Source organism: Formica exsecta, unplaced genomic scaffold (genome assembly GCF_003651465.1).
Source record: "Formica exsecta isolate Colony F162 unplaced genomic scaffold, ASM365146v1 scaffold135, whole genome shotgun sequence".
Classification (NCBI taxonomy): domain Eukaryota; kingdom Metazoa; phylum Arthropoda; class Insecta; order Hymenoptera; family Formicidae; genus Formica; species Formica exsecta.
Window position 1 is genome coordinate 73,373 of NW_021848683.1, and position 16,278 is coordinate 89,650.

Consider the following 16,278-nt stretch of genomic DNA (forward strand, 5'->3'; position numbering starts at 1 on the left):
AGAATTATTAAAAGATCTGAAACTCGATCTCTATGATAATTAATAATTAACGATTCATAAGCGATTGCTATTTGTCGAAGCAGATATTAATTTCGGGTGTAGTTCCGAAAAGTACTCACCACCAATTTTTTTGAAACTCAGTATTCTTACGTATTTTGATGCGCTGATTACGAATATCATAGTGAAAATTGGCGACTACTTGATTTTCATGGTAAAAACCATGAAAAACCCATAAAAATTATAGTTTTTTACGTTTATCTCAGTAAATACGAAAAATTATGATAAATGTTTTAGACAAAAGTTTTAGATCTCACAGAGATAAACATTTTAGGTTCTATACATTTTCACTGTACGAATAATAGTTTTCGAGGAAATGGAGTATAAAGATAGTAACAGCGTTAACACAAAAATCCTAACTTTAGAGTGCTTTTTTAGGGGGGCTCTACTACTAAAAAACTAGACAAATAGGTTTGCGTGGAACATCGCTTTGCGTGGAAAGTTGCAAACCCATGTGGAACCTCGCTTTGCGTGGAAAAGTGTATGAGTAGAAACAGTGGGTTTCGCCCCCCTGCGGGGGGCTCCACTACCAAAAAACTAGACAAATAGGTTTGTGTGGAACCTCGCTTTGCGTGGAAAATTGCAAACCCATGTGGAACCTCGCTTCGTGTGGAAAAGTGTATGCGTGGAAACAGTGGGTTCCGCCCCCCTGTGGGGGTCTCCACTACCAAAAAACTAGACAAATAGGTTTGCGTGGAACCTCGCTTTGCGTGGAAAGTTGCAAACCCATGTAAATTCGCATATGTACTGCAAAGTACATGCTTAGATGGGAGGACAGATATAAGATTTAGAGTCCATCATTTTTATCGAAAAGTATCACTCGTACGGTAAAAATGAATAGGACATAAAATGTATATCTCTATGAGATCTAAAACTTTTGTCTAAAACATTTATCATAATTTTCCGTAATAAGGGTATTCAAAATTAATGATACGAAAAATGAAGATAAAAAGTCTAAATTTTAGAATGTCTTTAATAGTAAAATAAATATGGAAAGGGATTTTATTTTAATTTGTGTTTGTTCTAGTAGTTTTGATAATCCTGATTGATGAAAAAAATAAATGTAATATTAATGCAATAATAAATAGAAAAATAAAATAAATAAAATATTAAAATCGATTTAATGTTGCATTATTAATTGTAAATCCTTCTCAAATTCATTAAAGTGTTAGATTATTAATATATAGGATTATTGATATTAAATTGAAGCAAAGGCGCAGTCAAATAATCGAATCGTAGATTCATGTAAGTAGCATAACAAAAGGTTTCATGATACACATCGATCGTTTAATAAATTAATCTATAATTTAAAATATTTCTATAATTTAATATTCCGCGTATGTACAGTACGTAAAATATTTCGGCAAGAAATTAATAATAACATGATGCTTGTTTTTTGCGACATACTTATAGCGCGCTAATGTTACGTGCCTCGGTTCTGGTATCATTCGCGACAATAAAGTATAGTAGCTCGAAACGCTTCGTATATTGTCGAATTCTTTTTCTAGAAGCGATGGCGACAAGTATTAAAACATGATTCACTATGATTATTATAATTAATAATTAATTAACTTTTAATAAATAACACAAAACTATATCACGATGATAAATTTGTATTGAAGCGCGTATTCCATGCGATTATTTATTATTGTAAACAAACATTAAAACGACAGGGAAAAAAGATATAAATCATTGTTTCGTTGCGATCCTCGATTATCGATTTTTACGATAATAATAATTTATCTTTATTGTTATACTTACAAGTAACACTACCCAACTGATACTCACCGATTTGAATGAAACTTAACATACTTGTTAAACACCGAAAAACATTAAATACGTGTTTTTTTGTTTCGGCTAAACACGATTTTTAGGGGTAGAAAGCACCCCTCAAGGTGGTAGCCCCTGGAGGTAGAAACAGTTATGGCTAATTATTTCTGAAACGATACATTTTCTGAAAAAAATGTTTAGGACCAAAGTTGTAGAGTTCAAAGTGATGCACTTGATGGCGACCTTTAAGTCGACCTTGAGGTCGATTTTCAAGGTCAATTAAATTTGGAAACATGTTTTTCAAAGGGAGTAGTTTACTTTTCATCCCGAGAATCGATAGAGCGTAAAATTTTACATTCAGAACGTTGGTGATTTGTAAATAAAACAAGCCTCTGCAATTTAAAATTGTTCATTGATCCAACCAATTAAGGCAAGATCAGTCAATAATTCGATCAATAAAGGAATTAAAAGTTAATTATTCATTCAAATAAGGCAAGATGTGATCGAGATCCAGCCAGTGAAGGCAAGATGTGAGCAAAATCCAGCCAGTAAAGGCAAGATATGGTCGAGATCCAGCCAGTAAAGGCAAGATATGGTCGAGATCCAGCCAGTAAAGGCAAGATATGGTCGAGATCCAGCCAGTAAAGGCAAGATATGGTCGAGATCCAGCCAGTAAAACTTCTTTAGACATAGACAACAATAATAAATATTTGATACTCAACTTCAGTCAACGTAATAAAAACTTAATTAAAAAATTAAAAAAACTAAGAAACTATTAAAAAACTTAAAAGAAATAAGAAGTCAAGTCCAGCGATAAAAATATATATAAAAATATGAAAATATAAAAAAAATTTAAAATAGAACATAGTAAAAATTAATGCTAATAAGTTTAAGTTTAATTTTAAAGATAGTCATTTGAATAAAATTAAAATTGTAAAAGTGACTAGAAAGTTAATCCTCTGTTAAATACCTGATATGTTCCAAAGATGTTAGTCCAGTCAATGATTAAAAAGGACCGTTTTAAACGATATCGCAAAACAGACTGGTGGATCGCAAAGGAAAACTAGAAGCTAGTCGGATACAAAAGTGACTTTGACTGTTTGTGTTTTTCATAATTTAGACAATTTGTCTATAACGGTCGTATATATATCGGGTAGGCATTCAGTATCTGTCTGCAAGTTAATACTATTTTTTTGCCTCTTTATGGAAATCATTTCCGATAATAATCGTTTATGGAGGAAAGGTTCACTGTCTAATATCTCAATCTCATCCCAATTAAAATCATGATTCAGATCTATCCTATGATCGGTCACCACAGAATGATTAGCTGTGTTACGTCCGATGTGATTCCGGTGTTCCGAAATTCTTTTGTGTAATTTTCTTTTAGTCTGTTCAACATAGGAAGCGTCACAATCTAAACAATTGATTTTATAAACAACGTTCCTGAACTGAGATTTAGGGATACTATCCTTGTGTGTTTTTATGTACTTATTAAATTTATTGAAACTAAAATAGGAAAGTTTTACATCGAGATCTTTTGTAATCTTAATAAATTTTTCAGATATGGAGGATATGTATGGGATGGTAAAAAAAACTTTTTTAGGTGGACATTCCTCCATATTATGTTTATTTAGGTGATTTAATTTGTAAAATATTGTTTTTAATCGGTGGTGGAATGTTTGAAAAATTAAATTTAATGGGTATGAGTTCTTCAGTAAAACTTGTATGATGAAATTAATGTTTTTTGTGTGGAACATGGGATGTGATAAGAAAATTGCCCTATCTAAAAGCCCGATGATTGTGCCCTTTTTTTGACATAAAGGATGTTGAGACAAAAAATTAAGATATCTGCCTGAAAAAGTCTCTTTGTGGAACCAATCGAAAACTATGTTATTGTTTATTAGAAACATTGTTACGTCCAAAAAATTTTTAAACTATTGTTAGACCAGATTTCAATTGTGAATTGTAATCTCGGATGATAGGAATTAAAAATGTTTAATGTGTGACCAATTAAGTTAGATGGAATTGCCATTGCGACATCATCGAAATAATAGTAATAGAAACTAAGTGTTTGAAAGTGTTTTTTAATTCACCCTGAGGAAAAGAGTAAGATGGTAACTTGTCAATAATATTTACGTCTCGATTTCTCATAATGATCTGTGATTTAGTAGTGACTGAAGTTGAGTATCAAATATTTATTATTGTTGTCTAAAGAAGTACCCCGTCCCTGTTGATTCCAGGAAGCACATAATCGAGAACATGTCTCTTTAAACTTCATAGGAGTACCGAAGGTTTGCTGATATATTACATTATTGAAAATGAAAAAAGTTGAATTCAATACAAATCTAGTCGCTAATAAAAATTCAGTTTTGGGAATGTCGCAATTTACGGAGATATATGCTCTCGGTAACCCTCCCTCACTGCAAAACAATGATTTATGAGTTGCAGCAGTAATAAAATTAACGTTCTTCCATCTTGTCAATAATTCACGGAGACCATTGGTGAGCTTATTAGTGGGATCTTTCTTCACAATGGAGTATGTATCCTTATCATTTAATAAAGCTTCTACTTTTTTTATGTATTTGTCCTTATCTAAAGCGATCGTGATGTTACCCTTATCTGCTCGCGTAAGGATTAAATTAGGATGTTGATTAAGGAATTTGTTAGTAATAGAAACTAAGTGTTTGAAAGTGTTTTTTAATTCACCCTGAGGAAAAGAGTAAGATGGTAACTTGTCAATAATATTTACGGCTCGATTTCTCATAATGATCTGTGATTTAGTAGTGACTGAAGTTGAGTATCAAATATTTATTATTGTTGTCTAAAGAAGTACCCCGTCCCTGTTGATTCCAGGAAGCACATAATCGAGAACATGTCTCTTTAAACTTTATTTCTTGGCTTCCCGGCTAGTCAACCGAGGATGGAGAGGATATCATACATTTTCAAGGATGACATACTTTTTGATCCCTGGTATTGTTCCATAGCGTATTAATTGACAAGTTTATTTTTATCTTCCAGATGTAAAATTGTTTGTTTATTATTTTATTTGTGAATAGGATCTATAAAGATCTCGATGTTATTGTTTGGAGCGTTTTGATTATTATTATGTAGGGTATGGAAGGTTGTTATTTTATTTTATGTATACCTGTGAGTGAAAACATTATAAGTATAATGAATAGGTGTCATATTAGCTCGTTGAGCGTTTTGTTTAGAGTATAAAAATTCAAATTTCTTATTTAATCTATCTCTCTCCTTCCTGAAAAATGTATATAGAGGACCACTTTGTCTATTAAGGAACGAATTGCAGACCGATGACGGAATGTGGCGATCAATAATCCTCGATAACTTGAAGACCTGTGTATATGCAAATTTAGATGACATATAATTTTCATTGAGCTCGATGCGTGATAATTTCTTAATAAACAACAGTTTTAGATGTTCAAATCTTTTAACTGATCTATATTGTATAAAGTTATTTCTAAACTTATGCTGGTCGTACATTAGCCTCAAAGGGTTCTTTGAAAGTGGAGTGTCTTGCTCAATCTTTGAATTCCTTGACTCACAGTTACACAATACAACCTTTAATATCTGCCGATGGTATCTTGAAATCCCCCTTATTAATAGTTCTGCAAGAAACAAGTGGTCGTTTCGGACCGATAATACAGAAGTCAATATACAAAGCAGATAATATCCTCGTTTTTGCCACAAAATCTGGAAAATTGACATCCGACATTGTTATTAAATGGTTTGAAGATGTCTTCTTGCCTAATGCTGGCAAAAAGTCTATTTTGTTTTTGGACTCTTGGTCAGGACAAACAGAAAAGAAATTTGAAAATATAGACAAGGGTAATAAAGAAGTAAAAATCCTTACAATTCCTGCGGGAACAACTGGCTTCACTCAACCATTGGATGTCTACGTATTCAGACCGTGGAAAAACTTCCTGAAACAATTTTCGGACTTAATTCTCTTATACAACTATGATATTAACCTACATTTGAGGAATAACATTCTCAAAATTCAATCATTAATCCACAATCAATTCTCATCACCCCGATTCCAAAACATGATTAAATATGCCTGGTGGAAAAGTGGATATATTGAAGAAAAACCAGATAGATGTGAAACGCCTGTTGATTTCTGTTTAAAGAATTGCGGTACAGTCTGCAAAATCTGCAATAACATTGCAGTAATAAAATGTGCGTGGTGTACTAACTCTCTGTGTATGGAGCATTTTTTTGGGGATAGAAGATAAAGCTATTCCTTATTATTGCCATGAATATAAAGAATAATGCCAATTATCATGGAATTTATACTCATAGACTATGAAAAGAAATTATGAAATCTTGCCTTCACTGGTTGGATCTCGACCATATCTTGCCTTTACTGGCTGGATTTCGCTCACATCTTGCCTTCACTGGCTGGATCTCGACCATATCTTGCCTTTACTGGCTGGATTTCGCTCACATCTTGCTTTTACTGGCTGGATCTCGACCATATCTTGCCTTTACTGGCTGGATTTCGCTCACATCTTGCTTTTACTGGCTGGATCTCGACCATATCTTGCCTTTACTGGCTGGATTTCGCTCACATCTTGCTTTTACTGGCTGGATCTCGACCATATCTTGCCTTTACTGGCTGGATTTCGCTCACATCTTGCTTTTACTGGCTGGATCTCGACCATATCTTGCCTTTACTGGCTGGATTTCGCTCACATCTTGCTTTTACTGGCTGGATCTCGACCATATCTTGCCTTTACTGGCTGGATTTCGCTCACATCTTGCTTTTACTGGCTGGATCTCGACCATATCTTGCCTTTACTGGCTGGATTTCGCTCACATCTTGCTTTTACTGGCTGGATCTCGACCATATCTTGCCTTTACTGGCTGGATTTCGCTCACATCTTGCTTTTACTGGCTGGATCTCGACCATATCTTGCCTTTACTGGCTGGATTTCGCTCACATCTTGCTTTTACTGGCTGGATCTCGACCATATCTTGCCTTTACTGGCTGGATTTCGCTCACATCTTGCTTTTACTGGCTGGATCTCGACCATATCTTGCCTTTACTGGCTGGATTTCGCTCACATCTTGCTTTTACTGGCTGGATCTCGACCATATCTTGCCTTTACTGGCTGGATTTCGCTCACATCTTGCTTTTACTGGCTGGATCTCGACCATATCTTGCCTTTACTGGCTGGATTTCGCTCACATCTTGCTTTTACTGGCTGGATCTCGACCATATCTTGCCTTTACTGGCTGGATTTCGCTCACATCTTGCTTTTACTGGCTGGATCTCGACCATATCTTGCCTTTACTGGCTGGATTTCGCTCACATCTTGCTTTTACTGGCTGGATCTCGACCATATCTTGCCTTTACTGGCTGGATTTCGCTCACATCTTGCTTTTACTGGCTGGATCTCGACCATATCTTGCCTTTACTGGCTGGATTTCGCTCACATCTTGCCTTTACTGGCTGGATCTCGACCATATCTTGCCTTTACTGGCTGGATCTCGACCATATCTTGCCTTTACTGGCTGGATCTCGACCATATCTTGCCTTTACTGGCTGGATCTCGACCATATCTTGCCTTTACTGGCTGGATCTCGACCATATCTTGCCTTTACTGGCTGGATTTTGCTCACATCTTGCCTTCACTGGCTGGATCTCGATCACATCTTGCCTTATTTGAATGAATAATTAACTTTTAATTCCTTTATTGATCGAATTATTGACTGATCTTGCCTTAATTGGTTGGATCAATGAACAATTTTAAATTGCAGAGGCTTGTTTTATTTACAAATCACCAACGTTCTGAATGTAAAATTTTACGCTCTATCGATTCTCAGGATGAAAAGTAAACTACTCCCTTTAAAAAACATGAAATGATTTTCAAATAACCTTGAAAATCGACCTCAAGGTCGACTTCAAGGTCACCATCAAGTGCATCACTTTGAACTCTACGACTTTGGTCCTAAGCACTTTTTTCAGAAAATGTATCGTTTCAGAAATAATTAGCCATAACTGTTTCCACCTCCAGGGGTTGAGGAGTGCTTTCTACCCCTAAAAATCGTGTTTAGCCGAAACAAAAAAAACACGTATTTAATGTTTTTCGGTGTTTAACAAGTATGTTAAGTTTCATTCAAATCGGTGAGTATCAGTTGGGTAGTGTTACTTGTTAGAGTCAATATATATTTTGTCCGATGCTTTAAATTTTCCTAAAAAATGCAATATAAATGCATATGTTAATTATTAATTAAACGATTGTTACATCACAACTTTTCATTACTTTAATCTTTCGATTTTACAGTTTGTATTATTGTGCATATGTATATTATATGTACAGGGTGAGGCATCTAACAAGTAACACTAGGGAAGTGTCATACGGCGATTTTCCTGAAACTTGGCATACAAGTAGTACATGGAAAACTATTAGACACGTATATTGTTATATCGGCCCGAAAGCCGTTTGAAGGGTAGAAATCACCCTTATCTATTTTGGGGGTAGGTTCGACTATTTTACGAATTATTTTTACGATTGTTGCGAAATCAGGTAACTAAGGGTTTTTGGGGTCGCTGATAACGAATCTGAAGTCCGTTTTTAAGAATTCAAAATGGCGGATCCAATATGGCGGTCGCATTTTTTCAAAAGTTTTACACCCTGTCAAAAAGTGCGAAAATTGCAAAAAAGTAAGAAATGAGCATAACTTTGAGGCGAATTTGTAGCAAAAAGGTCCTAATCGAGAACTACCCCTAACAGTAACGAAACATCGAAAAACAAAAGAGGAAGCAGATAAAACCAAAACAATCAATTTGTCTACAAATTTTAATTTGATCTTCTAGGACCTAGAAGATCAAATTAAAATATATTACATATATAATATGTGAATAATAAAAATTTTGATATTAATTAATTATGAAAATAAAAATTATCTATTAACAAAATTTTAATGGCGATTTGGTGGAAGGTACGATCCCAGCATATTTTTGATATAGAGACGCTCCTGTGTGAGGCACAGCGTTACCCGCGCGATCGGCGGCTCGGCTGTCGAAGCTCGAACGGTAGTGGGGGGACCCTCACTACTCCCTTCAGAAATCCGACCGAAAAGGGCAACTAATTCCGAGCATTGATTTAAAGTACCTGTAAAGATAATGTCGATGAATCCAAGAAACATTGTTTTTTTATTACAAAGAAGTTTTAATTCTCCTGAATATGATGTGTATTCAGTTATTACAGACGAGGAAAAATCTTTTGTAGCTAATTTGGAGAATTTAATTAAAGATGCTATAGATGTACAGATATTTGTCGAAAGCATTGATACTTTAAGCTTTAATAAAGAAAGTGTATATCCTGAAGCAATTCCCGTTGATGAGGTTTCTCAAAGTGATTTCGAAGAATCAATAAAGGATTGCAAGAAAACTATAATTGATATTGATATCGAATATAAAACAAAGGCTGTACAATTTTGGCGTTCCGGGAAGACACAAGCTTTGCCTTTAAAGTCAGTTCAGCACAGATTTAAGAAAGTTTCTGGTTTGAGGTCATTGTATAGGTGGGTGGCACAAATTAAAGAAAGTGGTACGAGAAATGAAAAATTATTACAAATTTCGAAGTATGTTTTGGATCAATTCAAAATTTCCTCTGAAAGATCGCTTTCTATTCATGACATTGATATAAAAAGATAGACTTTACGGGCTAGAGAAGAAATCAATTTGTCACCGACATTATTCACTGCTTCCACATTTTGGGTACATAATTTTAAAGTGAATCATGGAATTGTATCGAGAAAGATAAATAAATTTGTGACTAAAAAACAAATATCGTCAAAGAAAAAATTATTACAAGCATCAAGCAAATTTGTTTCTAAAGTAAAATCAGAGATCATGTTGGTAGATGAAGACAATGTCTATAATTCCGATCAATCGGGGTTCAATTTAGAAACGCATGCAGGTCACCCGCTTGCTTTAAAAGGATCATTGAAAGTCGAGTGTTTAGCGCGATCTTTGAATTCTTTGACGCACAGCTACACTATTCAGCCAATCATTTCTGCCAACGGAGATTTAAAGTCCCCTTTATTAATAGTCCTGCAAGAAACTAGTGGTAAATTTGGACCAATCGTTGAGAAAACTTTGTACAAAGCATACAATATTGTCGTATTTGCACCAAAATCAGGCAAATTAACATCCGACCTTGCCATTAATTGGTTCGCAAACGTTTTTTTACAACCACCGGGAAAAACTCTGTTCTTTTGTTAGATTCTTGGACTGGCCAGACTGAAAAAAAGTTTGACAATATTGATAAAGACAATAAAAACGTTCAAATTTTTACGATTCCCTTTGGAACCACTGGTTTAATTCAACCGCTGGACGTTTACACTTTTAGACTTTGGAAGAAATTTTTAAGACAATTTTCTGATATTGTCATGCTGTATAACTGTGATGTAAATTTACATTTAAGGAATAACATCCTCAAAATACAGTCTTTAATACATAACCAGTTTTCCTCGCCCAGATTTAAGAATATATTTCGATACGCTTGGTGGAAGTGTGGGTATATTGCAGAAACATAAAAGTATTACGGTAAGATTATCGAAAACTAAATATTTTACGAGATATTTTATTTTTTATATCAAAATATGTCAGATTAAGATATAAAATAACTCGAAAAATACTTAATGAAAAATACTTTATTATAGTGTTTTGAAAAGGTCTCGACAAAGGCTACAAGAATATGTAATAAAAAATAGGAGTTTTCATTTAAAAAATTCAAGGTGACCTTGTCCTGACCTTGGCAACGCCATCCAAACCCAAACTGATAAGATCAGTAAATGGATCTTTTTAAATCCCACAACTTTTATTCGAAATAATTTCCTATAAAACTTATATTTTTCGAAATTTTTCAGGGTTTCCATACTTTCCTCATTCTGTATATCAAAAATAATAATAACTTTACTGTAGCGAATGGCGCATGATATTGATCTCGTGTAAATGTCATTAAATCGTATTTTTTGTGTTTCTCTCTTGTGATATAACAAAATACGTATTCCTGTGTGATCGTTTCCCGATCGGGAGTGCCGTACAAAGTATTCCGCGATCATCACGTATTCGACCAATCGTAATTAATCGTGTTTTTGCGAATGAGTGTAAGTGCCACGAAGAAATAGCAAAGAATGAATAAAAGAGAAAAAAAGATTCCAGAAAAGCATCAAGTGATAAACGAAGCAACGATATGCAGCAAGTTATTTATATATTCGTATAAGTATTATTTACATTATTCTCTAAATACACACTTTACTCGTTCTTTTTTAATTTCCTTGATATAATCATACAAATAATTTCCATATCTTTTAAAATATTGGTTTTAGCGCTTTGAGTGTGAAAAGTTTTTTTTTTATAACTCGTGGAATTCCACACCCAGAACTCTAATAAAAAAACTGGAAATGTATTTAATTATAAATAATTGTCGTTTTTAGACGTCTTTTAGGGACATGTACTGTTTGAGGAAGCATTCGCTATGCATTGCTGCATTTGTAATAGATTTCGAGATAAAACATGATTAGTATGATTTACACAAATAAACAGGACTGTTTATTAATAAAGTCATTTTATTCTTCTTTTTTGTTTCTACTATATTCGTGATATATTAAATGTCTCGCTTAACTCTATTCTACTTGATATGATCGAGAATATAGAAAAAAAGTATTATTGACATTTATAAGAAAATTAAGAACGTACTAAATTGCAGACTGTTGAAATAGATCATGTTTTCATACAATACACGGTCTTTCTTTACCTTTATTACACTCGTTAACTCGCGCTTTTTTTTTTATTTGGCTAAAATAATAGCTTGGGGAGGACCCATCCGGGCAACTGATACATACATATAGTACAAGGTTCATGGCTGAAAACAGCTCAGTTATTTGTAATACATGGATTGGTAGGAATGTTCTTTTGGGCGTACGCGACATACACTACAACTACAATATCGGGCGCATCCGAGTAGGGAATCGGGACACAGCCCTGAGTAATTACGTATTTTGTAATTTATATATTTAAGTAACTAAACTAAACTCAACTTAAAATTAAAATTAAAATTAAAATTAAAAAATACTAATAATTGTTTAGAGAAATCACAAATTTAAACTGAAACTGAAAAAGAACATAATAGTAATAGTAATAATACTTACAAGGGGAACACCAGACATTGTCCTTTCCGATTTCGCCGAGCTTGCAGTATATTATAGTTGTACCCTCCCACTAATCCATGGTAAAGTAATACGACCCAACTCTCAAGCATTCGCGAAAAAAACGCGTTTAAAAATTTGCGTGGTGTTTATGTACCGAACTGTAAGTACAGATTGGCAGCTAAGCGGCGTGGCTTGGTTGTTAAAGCGCGCTGCTACTACTCTGCGTATTGCTGGTTCGACTTTTACTTTTTGAAATTTTTTTTTCTTAATTTGCATTAAAGCGAATTATTGTGTTATTTATTTTTATTATTTTGAGGAATGAATTATTATTATTAATTGTTTTAATTATAAAATTTATTATATTTAAAAATTATTTAATTCGTTCATTTGATATGCGATAAAAGTTATAAACTCGCTCACATACATTATACGTACTCGCACCTATAATTTATACGTGCTCGCACACATACATTATACGTACTCGCACATCTAGATCATACGCACTCGTCACTACCACTCGTCTCGCGCGCACATACACACACACACCTCGTACACCTATACATACACTCACGCTGTACCAACACGATACCACTTTCACGAACCCAGGATCCCGACCGAGTTATCCGTCGCCCGCCTCGCGAAAGCGGCTTGTTACATATACAGGGTGTCTCACAACCTTCGTACAATACTTTATTAGCGTGTTCTAGAGGTAAAATAAAGATCATTTTTAAATATAATAAATTTTATAATTAAAACAATTAATAATAATAATTCGTCCTTTAAAATAATAAAAATAAATAACACAATAATTCGCTTCAGTGCAAATTTTAAAAAAAAGTTTCAAAAAGTAAGAGACGAACCAGAGTAGTAGCCGCTCGCCTTAACCACCAAGCCACGCCGCTTAGCTACCAATCTATACTTACAGTTTGGTACATAAACATCATGCAAATTTTTAATCGTGTTTTTTTCGCAATCGCTTTGGTCGTATTATTTTATCATGGATTAGTGAGAGGGTACAACTATAATATACCGCAAGCTCGGCGAAATCGGAGAGGACAATGTCCCTTTGTTAGTATTGCACCAATAATATAAGATCGACTTATTGTTAGTTGAAAATAACATAAATTGATTTAAATGCCAATATATAAATTAAAATAATCTATAAAGGATATCGAATATCTATAACTAGATTTACATCTAAATACTTAATTTATAAGTAAAAGTAATTTTTTGTAATGAATACTACATAAATATTTGATTCGTAATATAACTACACGCAAAAATAAATACAGAAAAACATATTAAAACATACTTAAAAGGGGAAAACCATATGTCTCAAATATATAGCACAAGTTTTTTTTTCTTTTTTTAATTATCAATTTTTTTTCTCAATATTCATAAAAAATGATTCCAACGAACTAAACATATCATTGTTTAAGTCTGATAAAATGGATTCAATTGACAAAGGCAGTATATTATAGATCCTGCACACCTCCCCCAGCAGTGAGGTCCTTTCTCGATCACATAACGGACATTCCCAAAAAACATGGTTGACAGTTTCCAGCTGGTTGCATGATACACAAAGCGGGGAGTCTACAATACGGAATCTGTATAAGCTCTCGTTAAGGGACCTATGTGAACTTCTCAACCTACATACACTACCGCTCAAAAGTATTTGCCCATCTAAAACAATCGTTCTATAAGTGTTAGAAACAATTAAAACAATGTAGTAATCATGTGAAAAGTATTTATTTATGTTTACGTATCTAATTACCAAAAAATTGTACGCACAATAATGCTTAAAACTAAATTTTTCCTTCATCTATGTGTTCGCCTTTGTTTTTGATTATAACGTTACAAAGCGAAAATGAAAAGCGGAATGTCAACATACAGGGTGAGTCATTTTAATACTCACCATGTATAACTGAAGAATATTACGAATGCTTATTATGACATGGCACAGACCGAATAAACAATGGAAATTCGGGCGAATTTTGTCTCTAGGCGAATTCCGAGAAATAAGCTGCTGATGTTTTCTATTTATATATTAGTGATAATCAAAATATTATTTCAAAATACTGACTTATATAACAACGATACATGTGCACATAAAAAAATATAGGTAAAGTGCCAGCTAAGGCTTTTATATAAAAATTATCCGTTACGACATCATGTACGTTTTAGAAGGGTTAAGGTTAGATATAGAGTGACTTTGGTTTCGTTTTGGAAAGTACATGCATGGACGCAGGTTCCGCCTTCTTACAGAGGGGCTCCACTTCCGGAAGATATAACCTAACCCAAACCTATTTCTGATTTAAAACTAAAAATTAAATTTATGCTATGTACATAGTGTCAGATAATTACGTTTAAATCGTTAAACTTATTTTTTTAATAATTTTTTAATAAAAAACGAGCGACGGCTAAAACCTTTTGAATGTTGTTCAGGGTCATGACCTTGACAACATATGTCAAGGTCAAGGTCATCGAGATTGCCTCCCTTCATCGGCATATTTACCCTGGAAAATGTAAAGTAATTCTTAAAATAGAAAGATCCACCTAACCAGAAGTCTTACACCAATCAAAGAAATTTTCAAACATTTGATCCTTCCACAAAAGTCCGAAATCCCGAGTGGGAAGATATCAATACCTAATCTGACTGCTACTTTGGGTTTGCGATCAGCTAACTCATTATCTCGAATTTCTTTATGAGCGGGGATCCAAGCCAATTTTATGTCAAATCCCGAGTTTTTGAGAGAGAGGAGGTCCTCTCTAATTTTAGATATAAGATGAGATTTCTTGCCAAAGATATCAAAATGAGATAATTCAGAAAAGACTGATTTTGAATCAGAAAATATTATGACGGATTTGATTCCCCTTTCACGGATAATCCCAATGGCCTCTAACAAGGCCATTGCTTCAACCGTAAAAATAGGGATAAAGTTCGGAACTCTAAAAAGTTTTGATACAGATTCGTCAAGATTGGTGATAGCCAATCCAGTGAAATTGGCCTCCTTTTGTTTCGAGACATCCGTAAATAAACAGAAGGAATTCTCAAGTTCAACGGCAAATTTATCTCTAAACACTAAATCAGGCTGACAAACGGTGGAAAGGTAATGTCCAGATTCTAAGTCAACAAGAGATCGACTCGAAGCTCTTGGAGAAACTCAATGGTCTTGAATCCTTTTCCAAAAGATGAGAGTAATTTTTCACAATTCTGAAATTAATAACAAAGAAATATCCAAAAATCTGTTGATTATAGTGGGGTTATCTTCAATGTCTATAATCGATTCTAAAATTGAACCCATTGGGTGATTAGAATTAGCACAAGTTTTAGTTAAAAAATTTTTGCAGATATAATCTAGTCGAATAGCCAAAGGAGGCTCTTTGGCCTTTGCCAATATTGCATTTGTGGGAGTTGAATTTCTCAATCCCAAAGCGAGTCTAAGCGCTTGATATTGAATTCGATTTAATTTCAGAGAGGAACTTTTAGATAGTTTATGAAGTAAAAAAACCCCATATTCAATCATAGAACGAATTAGAACGATATATAGGTTAATTATACCTAATTAAACTCATTGAACAACTCTATGAAGATAGCACTACTGTTGTGAAAATAGACAATACACTAACAAAAAAAAAAAAATGCAAAATCAACAAAGAAGTGCGTCAAGGATGTGTACTCTCTTCTTTATTATACAATATCTATAGTGAATACATAATGCGCACAGTCCTGAACAACTGGAATGGTGGTGTAAAGATTGGTGGCCGGAGGATGTCGAACCTTCGCTATGGTGATGACACTCTCTTAATTACTAACAGCCCCGAAGAACTACTGACTTTGCTATACAGACTTGAAAATATCAGCCACGAGTATTGTCTCCAAATTAAGAGGATGCCGGAGCGACGGGCGAACTCCGACGGATGAACGCCCTCATCTAAGTGTAACTAAAAGTGTCGGTATATTACCAACGCTTTATAGTTACATTACCGATATCATTATGTAGAGTAATTGTCAAGGATATGTGCACACTTTGGAAAGAGCAATAAAATACAAGCTTTTCGCTTTGTGTTAAATATGTAGAGACAGAAAATATGTTGGATTTCTACTCTATTTCTGTTCTATCGTTTCGTAGAAGCAACGACTTTACATAGATATCTGTTTATGTCGCATACATATTTTGAAAACAAAAATTTATAATATTGCTCATATTATCTCTTTTGATTTTATCATAATGTATATATATACATCATATATATATATATATA